Raw genomic sequence first — 9,364 nt, 5'->3', positions numbered from 1 at the left:
GACATAACAGAATTTTCATGCACAATATCTTAAAAAAAAATATTCCAGTCAATAAATATTCTATTATTCTAAAAAGTATAACAACCTAAATAAACAAAGGAAAACAAAGAGAATACAATGGAATGAGAAAAGATATGCAGATAATGCCAAAATCTCAGAAGAAATTCGCGAGAAAATGCACACAACATGACATAAAAAATTAAGAAAAAAATGATGTGGTGTGCGACTGGCCAAGAAAGTAATGGGCTTGCATCCTGACGTGTTACTCACTTGTCCGAACGGCACACTGCCACATCATCGATCGAGGGAGCTGCATGTTAAGGTGGCTTCCTCCCATGAAGCCACAGAGGCTCCATTGCATGCAGCCTTAGTGGCTGCCACTGTGGCTACCTCTCATGCAGCCACAGCAGCTTCAGTTCATGTAGCCTCGGTGGCTGGTTCCAAGGATGCCACCTCACCTATTCTACCATACAATGATTCTAAAATATTAAACACTGCATTGCATGAAAAGCCTGCCACAAGAACGCCTCCAGCTCATGAGGATTCTGCTGTAATATTTTCCAGTCCTGCTGCCGCAAGTCTTGGTAAACTTCCATCAATAGCCAAGCCAGCTGCAAGAATTGCCAAGCTACCATTCATGGACAAGTCCGCTGCTAAGATTATGGGATTGAAATCAAATCAGAATTCTGGACAACATATTCCTGCCTTATATGCAGATATGCGCTGCTCTTTTCCTTAGAAGATGATGCGTGCCCCTTAAGCTCAAGACTTCCCTTAGAGAATTTTGTGTGTGATGCAAGTGTACAGTTCTGATTTGATTTCCATGATACTTTCCATCTTACTAACATTTATTTTATGTATAGCAGATTCTTTTCTTATTGTACAAAATCTTTCCAACTTTGTACTCCTCTGTATACAACTATAAATAAAATGCCTATGTGTGAGTTTTGGTTAAGTTGACCAAAACCATTCTTCCAATTCCTTTTCACTGCGCACGTCTGGACCAAAGAATAGGTTTGTCCAGACATTTCACACTGGAAGCTGAAATCAGAGGAAAATTTGCAGAAAAATAATTTTTCCTAAAGTTAGCTTCAGAACACACGTGCATAAATAACTGATAAGACAATCAAATAGCAATTCAAAAATATGCAAAAATATAATTGAGAGTTAAGTATTCAATAAGCACAAATCTTCCTGCAGATAGAAATTTTAAATAGATGACTTAACTCATGCTATGCGTGTGTGTGAAAGTTTTCTCAATAAGGTATGATGTTTGCTGATATGATTTAGAACAACTGAATTTTTTAAACAAGAGATAAATATTCAATGTTAGATCAGTCAAAAGTCAAACATTATCTTACTAGGGCCTAGTCACCCTCATCTGATACATTCCCCCTAAGAAGTAGCATTTTTTTCCTTCACTTTGTCCATTAGTGACCGTCTGTTTCCGCAATGAATTGGTCACTAAATATTTCTATAAAGACAAGTTCAATAATATATTTTTAAGCACATTCAACAATGGATCTTTTGAATCCAAATTTTTAATGCTTTTATTTATTGCTTGTGTCGTAACCTAGAGAGAATACCAAAATTTATAGGTTCTAGGTTCAACTAGCGAGTTGGTCAATTTGACTATCTTAGCAAAAAAAAATATATATATATATATATCTCATCAGAATTTTCAGAAGCTAAAAATCAGAGACTAAACAAAATGTACCTTAGGGGCGCTTTGGATAGTGCACAATTTTTTCATCACATGAGAAAAGCAACTATCTAACATTAAGATGCAACATAAAAACTTAGCAGCTATCAGGCATAAACTCTAAATCATATATAAGCATATCCAATCAATGCACAATGAACTGAGATATCAGGCAAAAATACATATGATATCTGAAAAGCTATCAAAAGAAGAAGAAGAAGAAGAAAAATCTGAATCTTTTTTTTTTTTTTTAATGTTGAAAAAAAAAATAAGACAGAAAAACAACAAAGACATGCTATGAGAAAAAGAAACAATATCTAGTCCTAACATGCAAGGTAAGATCAAATATGTCCTCAAGGATAGAGGTTTGAAATTTTCAAGACAGAAAAACAGCGTGCTTTCTCTGTCATCTCCATAAAATACCTGCAAAATTTTTCTCAAGATAGCAAGAGAAAATCAGGAGATAGAAAATATGATTCCTCAAACGGAATGCAAGGCAAGAATATGATATGACATGATAAATAATGCAATGCAAACATTCCTAACATGCACTAGGATTTAGGAAGCAAAATCCTAGGCATGATGTGACTTCACCTTTATTAGGTGAGTCTTCTCCCCCTTAAGGGGTGAATGGTCTCATCATTCCTGACCCATACCTGCTTGACCCGTGAAGGTGGTTTGCAGGTCTTGTACATGTTGTCAATTCTTCTTAGCATACCTTGCATCAGGCTCAGCAACCCCTCATAGTCATGATTGCTATTGGGCTTATGCGGCTTTTTCTTAAAGTGCCTTAATTTGCTCTTCTTTAGTTTGCAACTTTGATTAGTAGGAACAAACTTCTGATGTCGCCAACTGATGTCGTGAAGCCTGATGTGCTGTCGGAAGTAGTGTAAAGACCGAGAAAATAAATAGGGAACCTAGCAATTAATAAATATAATTTATTAATTTGATGGGATCAATAGTTAGATTTTAAGTGATAATATTAATATTATGAAAATAAAATGCGTTGAAAATAAATAATAGAATACAAATAATAAATAACTAATTTTATGGATAAAATGTAGTTAATTTAAATATGGGGTTACATATTAATTGTCAAATGATTTGATTTTAATAAAGTGAGGGTCCTGATATAATTTAAATAAGTTGGGGGTTTTAAAAAGTAAGAAAATATGATCCTACCACGTTTCACCACCGGATTAGCTAGGAGAAGATTATACCATCTTCTCCCAACCACTCATAATGGGACAAGTGTCCCACTTATCTTCTCTCTCTTCATTTTCTTCTTCCTTCTCTCTTATCCTGATCCCTCTCCCCCTCACCCACACACTTTCTTCCTTCTTTTCTCCTATTTTCTTTTCTTTCTCCCTTCTTCCCTATCACCCGCACGCCCAACTTCATTTCCCTCTTCTTTCTTCTTCCTCTCTCCATCCTTCCCTCGCACACCAGCCCCTCTCCCCATCTCCTTTCTTCTCTTCATCTCTCACCATCACATGCACACCCCCAACCCATGAGCGAACCCGTGACACAATGAGATCGTGAGAGAGATCAAGTGAGAGCTGAGTTGAGAGAGGACCCGAGTGTAGAGGGTGGTCCTTGGCCAGTAGTAGTGCGATTTTGGAGCTGAGGTGTCTGGGCCACCGTCGGGTCATGGAGGCAACAACTAGGGCGTGGATTCCGGCCCTGTTTTGGTGAGATCCTCTTCCTTCTTGCCTTTGATTTTTACTTGTATTTCCTTTGATTTTTGGTTGAACCGGATGGGTTCTCTTTGGTTTGGATTTAGGCTGAAATTGTAGGTCTTTTTAGTGCGATTTTTGGGGGTTGGCCGAATGATGTTTTCCCCCATATATGGCTTCGGTTTTGGTAGCCTTAGTTGATGTTCTTATGGTTTAATGTTTGATTTTAGGTCCTTTTGTGGGTGTTAGTGCAGAAACGAAATGGATCTCTATGAGTATGTTTTCTTAGGTTTGTTTCTCTTGATTGTTCTTGTGGAATTTTCAGTGATAGCAGATTTGGGCATTAACTGATTGTGTTTGATTTTATTTAGTTTTTGGAGATAACTGAATATGGGTGTGTTTTGGGTTGAGAATGGCTGAACGATTGTGGGTGTTCTTGAAGTTGGATTTTGATGGGTGTAATTTTATGGGTTAATATAGTTTGTAATTTCTGGAATTTCCATGGCCCTTGAATGGAGTTTATTTGGTGAAGTTGAGTTTTGAATGGTTTGTAATGGTTGTGGTTAGTGATTACATTTTTTATGTTGGAAATTGTGGGTTTTTCTTGAGATGAAAATATAGGGTTTCAAGGGGATTTTGAGGTGTTTGGCCGAATGGTAATGTTCTCTTGGGGTTTCGGTCTTAGTGATGTTATATATGTGTTTTCATGATTCTAATATAGGTTTTGGATTTGTAAATTTGATGTGGATTTCCTATTTAGGAAATATTGGGCTATTGTTGGAATTTATATTTTAGAATCAATGTTGATGGGTTCCTTAAGGTTTAATTTTTGTATATGTTAGAGATAACGGAATAGGTCATATTTGTTGTGGAGGATTTACTTGTATTGGTTGTGATTTAATTCAAATGATGTGCTTTTGAGGTATGTTGCTTGGTTATAGTTAGTGGATGATTTTGGTATATGATTTTGGAATGTTATAAGTAGGTTGTAATTTATTGATGAAGGTTATAATTGATTTCAAGTTGTTTATTTAAGAGATTAACCATATGAGTTGGATTTATTGATACACTTTGGGTTGAGACTTTATTGTGAATTTAGATAATGTAATTGTCAATTGTTGATGATAGTTGTTGTGAAATTTTGGCATTAGGTAATTCCAATTAGAGGAGATTGATATTGTTATGTAAATAAGGATTCTAAGGACATGTATGATAAGATTGACTCAATTGAGTTAGATTCTTTATTATAGCTTATTTGGATGCTTAAATGAGCAATTAAATTAGTAGGTTAAATAAGATAAGGTTCCATAATCTAAATTACCTAGATGGTTAGTAGTTAATATGAGTAAAGTGTTGAATACATTAGCAATTGTGTCTAATAGATAAGAAGCGAAATAAGCTATAAACCTAAAGCCTATGGTTAATATCAAGAGGACAACGATTCTAATGAAATGTTAAAGAGCTATAGATTATTCAAACAACCCTAAGTTTGTAAATATAAGCTAGTAAGCATATAGAAACACATAAATGTGGTATAAATCCATTAGGTTACAACTTTGTACCTAATCCACTTATCAATGTACACTAAGTATTTTAGTGTATCATTGGATTAGGTTTAAGCGTATATATATATATATATATATATATATATATTATTAAGTTAGTAAATGATCAACAAACCATTAAAAGGATTAAAAATAATGACAATATGACATAACGAAAATAAGGAGAAATAAAATAGTAAATGTGCCTTAAAGATTATAGAGGGATAAAATATGAACCTAACCTAAATGATAACCTAACAATAGTTTATGATACTTAACTAGACATAGACACGGGTGATGCGACGTGTGAGCACGCGGGTAGTATATGCGTCATAGAGTATAAAGTTTAATAGCATAGTCTAATGTCATAAGTATTTGCAGGATAGTATCCAGATTGGAGACTTCAATCGATTCTCCAATGTAGAGTCCAAGTGATTAGAATCCGAGGGGATGTTGCAGCCAGGTAATATTCTACTCACTGAGAAATTGTTATTTTTATATATTATAGAATTGCAAAATATATATGTTGTTTTATAAATCCAAACCAACTGTATGTTGAATATATCTGTTTTGGTTGATTTGAGTACTTTAGAGTATGTTCAAATATATCAAGGATAGTTTCAGAATATAGTATAATGTGTTGCATGTTTTGGATGAAATATTAAAATGTTTAGAAAAAGTATGATTTATCAGCATGATACAGTAAGGCAATATTTACTGGTCAAGCACAGAGCATAGAGCATGCAGTAACTCAGCAGCAGCCCAGTAACAGCCCAGTTCAGCAGTTTAACAGCAGCACATCAGCATGCATAACATATATAACATGATTTATATTGTGTGTGGTTTTCATAATTACTATGTGTAGTTTGCTAGACGTATTAGTACGCCTAAGAGTTTTGGGAGTAGGTAGATGGATTGTCATTGGTACATTAATAAGAAATGCTTGGATATCGGAGTTTTACTCTAGTAATCGCATGGACAACTATGTGTCATAGACGTGAAGTTGTAATGCCCTGAGGCACGACGATATCACAGTTGATAACGTTAGATCTCTGTGCATTTGAGCTACCAACATAAAAGTATTATTGTAGATGGGTGTGTACGTAGTTGTTTCCGAGTAATTGAACTTCTACGTATGGGTCTAGCTACATGGTATATTTTAAATGTTTTCTAATAGTCGATGTTTGCTATATCAACTATGGGGGTTTTCAGACAAAAGTTTATAATTGGTAGCTATTATAGTGTATGCGAGACTAAAAAGGAAAAGTTGGTTCATTGCGAAAACTCAGTTAGTTTAATATCACTAAGGTTTCGATATGTTTTATACTGAGACAGTGCGCTCATAATTCCACCTGTGCGGATGCGGCAACCCCCGCAACCGTGCAGATTCTGTTGTTGGCTGTAGGTACTCCAGTCGTAGTAGATGGTCTCGTAGATGTGTTTTGATACATTATGACCGAAGCTCGACGCGACGGTTGTAATGTGATAAACCGCGGGATGTCCATTCTTTTGGGTATTTTGTATATGGCTTGTGACGCTTGTGTCACTTAATCTTTATTAAGCCATTTTTGTTATGTATTTATTATGAGGAAAGACTTAAACAGATAGATGTAATATGACTCTTTATTTATGATTATTTGTAATAGAGGTTTATGTTATGATTTTCGTTATTCAGGTTTATGTTTTCCGCTGCATAGATAGATAGATGTTATACTTTGATTATCAGGTACATGTTATGGGGCATATACCATATGTTGGCTGAGTGACACATCGTCGTGCCACTATGAAGATCTGTTTATATGTTTTCAAAAAAAAAAAAAAAAATCTGGTCGTCACAAGTAGAGTGCCTGATGTAGCTTTAGTTGGCAGCTTCCTCTAAACCTTCGACTTCTGAGCCTGGAGCTGTGGACATTTGGATCGGATGTGACCGGTGATGCCGCAGTGATGACAAGTGGGCAGTCTTTTTTTGTTTGAATGTTTTTTGACAGTCTCTACAGAATTAAGGTTAGCATTCTTACAAATAACATTGTCCTTACCTTTTATATGCCTCCTATGCCGAGGAACATATTTAGATGAGGAATGTTTATCAACTTTTCCTTTCCTCGGAGCATACTGCTTAATCCAAGATCTGTGGGTTTTTAACAGAAAACAATTTGGTCTAATGTGACCAATCTTTCAACAATTATGACAAGTAGGAACAAACTTACCATGACCTTGTGTTCCTGAATCTTTAGACTTAGGCTTCACACAATTAACTAAGCAAGAATTTTCAGAGCTATCTAAACAAACTGTATCTACTATCACAGGCTTAAAATCAAAAGAATTTATTTCAAAATCAGAAGCATGTGAAGTAGAAGCACCCAAATCATCAACAATTATGCCAAGTTTGTTAGAATTATCTGTATGAATACAAAGCATGCTTTTTAAATTATCACTAGAAAATTTTTTCAAGAGATCTTCAGATTCTTTTAATTTATTCTCAAGTGCATCAATAGTGTTAAACAACATGATATTTTCATATTTCAAAGAGTCAATCAAAGCATGTAATTCAGATAATTGAATGATTAAAGACTCTTTTTCTTGCTTAACCTTTTTGAACTCTTTATTGGAATTTTTAGAATTTTTACTCAATTTAAGAAAATCCTCAAAGAGCCCATTATCAGAATTTTCTTCAGATAGTTGAGAAGAATTCATGATAAAAGGAGTCAACAAAAATATGGATCACACTTAGGAAATTAATCCAAACACGAGTGTACCCGCTTTGATACCAATTAAAAATAAATAAACTCCAAATTTAAATGTGTGTGTGATTAATTTGTGTAACAAAATATCTAAATGCAGAATTTAAAAGAAGACATATATTTCGTTAACGAAGTGGAAACTTAATTAAGATAAAAACCACTTTGGGGCAGCCAAACCCAGGAAATCTACTATTTAGAAGACAAAGCTAGTTACAAGGTAGTAACACTCACATAACCCGATACAGTAGTCATACCTCTAACTCTGAGACGTACCTATACGTAAACGCCTCACAACCAAGTTTCTTACCTGAAGGGGACTTAAATGGAATCATTTACCTTATGGCTCCTCCCTAAGTTAGACTACAAATGATCAAATCACACAAAGAAAAACTCTTAGAGAGCTAGTAAATCTCACAATTTTTACCTAACACATTCTCTAAGCACAATGGAATTCAATACCGAATTCTATAAATAATACAAGCCTAGAGACCTCTATTTATAGGCTTTAGAAGACCTATTATAATACTGATTTGGAGTTCTTTAAGCGGCGTCCGGACCTAGACAGAGGGCGTCCAGACGGCAAGCAGCAACCGACTTCTATTACGCGTTTCTTCATTAAACTTCAGTCTCTACGTTCAGACGCTGTTGCCTTAGCGTCTGGACAGTTGCATGCTGTTTTCACCAACCATGTCTGCTGAGCTGTTAAGAATCTTCTTGAACACTGATGAGCGTCCAGACATTTCTCTAGGCCGTCTGGACGACAACTAGGGAACCAACTTTGCTGAGTTGTAAACTGCGCAGAATCTTCCTGAAGTTCAGAAATTGCCTTCTAGATGTTTGTGACACTGATACTTGTCATATTAAGGACTTTCAGTTGAGAAAATATGCTCTGAATATTTTGTAAGACTCTGAATAATTACTGGACTATTTGATTCGAAATTTTTTCAATATTCTAATAGGGTTTTATTCAAAAACCCGGAAACCCACATCCAACCCAAATAAAAGCCTAAATAAAACCTGGATTTAAATATTCAAATATTCAAATACCATGATTATTTCAATCATTACCAACATTAATTTTCATAACACCAATCATTATACACAACTTTTCTTACAATCCAATCATTTCCTACCATTAAAAAATATTTTTCCCCAATCTCAAAAATATTTAAGGGATAATTGCACCCCTGGTCTCTGAGGTATGCCATAATTATGAATCACTCCCTATGGTTTAAAAAGTTCATGGAATGTCATTGTGGTAAACTATAATTACAAATTGATCCCTGAAGTCAAATTTTGTTAAAAAAAATTGTCAGATTCTGTTAAATGCCATATTAGTACCACATCAAACCAATAAGATGGCGACACGTATCCATTTGAATAAAAATAATATAAATTTATTAATAAATAAATAAATAAATAAACTTTTTTTTAAAAAAAAAAAAAACAAAAACAAAAACAAAAAAAGGAAAGGGGTGGCCGCGCACCACCCCCGGCGGCCACCCCCATTGGTTGGGGGTGGCCTAGCCGCCCCTTCCTTTTTTGTTTTTGTTTTTTTTTTTTAATTTTAATTTTTTTATAAAAAAAAATAAGTTTATTTATTTATTTATTAATAAATTTAACACCAATCATTATATACAACTTTTCATACAATCCAATCACATCCTACCATTAAAAAACACTTTTTTCCAATCTCGAAAA

The 9,364-nt window shown here is 34.6% G+C and overlaps 1 long non-coding RNA gene across 1 annotated transcript; it reads left to right on the top strand.

Moving 5' to 3' along the window:
- The first annotated feature begins 3,057 nt into the window (after window positions 1-3,057).
- Window positions 3,058-6,510, top strand: LOC133856985 (uncharacterized). Its single transcript, XR_009898272.1, has 3 exons — window positions 3,058-3,393; window positions 5,304-5,385; window positions 6,309-6,510. It is a non-coding gene; the product is annotated as an uncharacterized LOC133856985 (long non-coding RNA).
- Window positions 6,511-9,364: the final 2,854 nt, after the last annotated feature.

This window comes from Alnus glutinosa, chromosome 14, assembly GCF_958979055.1.
Source record: "Alnus glutinosa chromosome 14, dhAlnGlut1.1, whole genome shotgun sequence".
In the NCBI taxonomy this organism is placed as follows: Eukaryota; Viridiplantae; Streptophyta; class Magnoliopsida; order Fagales; family Betulaceae; genus Alnus; species Alnus glutinosa.
The sequence above is the reverse complement of the archived record's forward strand: the minus strand, read 5'-3'. Positions and strand labels throughout refer to the sequence as shown.